This window comes from Poecilia reticulata, linkage group LG18 (genome assembly GCF_000633615.1).
Source record: "Poecilia reticulata strain Guanapo linkage group LG18, Guppy_female_1.0+MT, whole genome shotgun sequence".
In the NCBI taxonomy this organism is placed as follows: domain Eukaryota; kingdom Metazoa; phylum Chordata; class Actinopteri; order Cyprinodontiformes; family Poeciliidae; genus Poecilia; species Poecilia reticulata.
The window spans coordinates 17,140,187-17,141,669 of record NC_024348.1 but is presented as its reverse complement, the minus strand read 5'-3'; positions in this window follow the sequence as shown (position 1 = coordinate 17,141,669).

The window sequence follows — 1,483 nt, the reverse complement described above, 5'->3', positions numbered from 1 at the left end:
ACAATCAACGGGGAAAGACGCAGAGACAGGACTAACAAGGAACAGGATCACACAGAAACTCAAAAATAAACACATAGAAACACGGATCATGACAAGTGCAAATAGTTCATAAACAGGGATCAGGACTGCAGAGACTGGATTTGATTTTAGTGGTCTTACCTCACCCAAGAATGTCCGGTTTTAAGAACAGGATGGAGCGTAGAGTGTGTCATGGTAAATGTACCGGCATGCACCAAACACTGTTTGAATTCAGGGAATAGGCGTTTATACGTCAAATTGATTAAAAAAGTAAGGAAATTCCCCAGCGTTTCAGTCAAGAGCCAATCTGAATGCTATAAACTCAGTGATAGGTTTAAAACTAACAGAAAACCAAAGCTGTCAGACCGCAAAGTTTTTTTTTTTTTTTAAAATAGCTTTATAAAACTAGATCCAATCTCAAAAGGTTTGTATTTTAATTTAAAGAATGTGGGTTCTATAGTCTGACCTCATCTCTGAAGTGATGAAGGATGCAGCCACCATTGTGCACACACTAAATTGTAAATACATTTAGGAAAAATATGTAGCTGATAAAAAAAGCACTGGCAAAGATCCCAATTTCTTTCCATATTGCCGCCAGTGTGAAGCTCGCCTCCTGCAATGTGGAGGAATATTAATGTGGATCATGGAGCTGAGCGCTTAGAAACGCCATGCTACATGCAGGGCAGCATGTCTTGCTTTTCTTTTCTTTTTTTTCTTTTTGACTGCCAGACAGATGAGATCAGGCCCTGAGAATGCCACAGACTGTGGAAATTAAAGCTGTCGATGGCCGGGCATCTCCTCAAATGAGGGGCTTAATTTGGGAATAGGAATGCACCAGTAATTCGATGGTGACCGCAAACAGCACTTTGGAGAAGACTGAGGCTTTCATAGTAGAATCTGATGTCAGGAAAAACAGATTTGGAAACACAGCGAGAGAAATCTCGGTGTTTTGAGAAGAGGGCCTTTACTTATTGAAAGCCCTCCGTTGGGTTTCATTTTGCCTGCAGATCTCCTGGCTGAACACCCTGAAGGATCAATTTGTTTGGCCTTTAGTGATGTGTGGTCAGGCTAACAGCTTGTTGGTTTTGTTTTTGCTCTGTTACAAGGGAAACGGCATTTACTGCATTGGCCCTCTGGGACGTCTGACAAAAACTGCTTATAGGTACCCGTATTTTCCGGACTATAGCGCGCACCTCACTATAAGCTGCACCCACAAAGTTTTTTCTTTTTCTTTTTTTTTTAACTGGAAACGAACATATATAAGCTGCACCGGACTATAAGCCGCTGGTATCGCCGCCACTCTCGGTTTTCCACAAGGACACTAAATCTGCAATAAAGGACGCAACCCTGTGTCTCCAGTGCCGAACCATGGATTCGTTCACGCCGAGCTTATGTGCAGCGGCTATCGAGTGCCAGATCGATAACCTTCAACTTAAAAGCTGCATGAACTTCTACATGTTGTTTC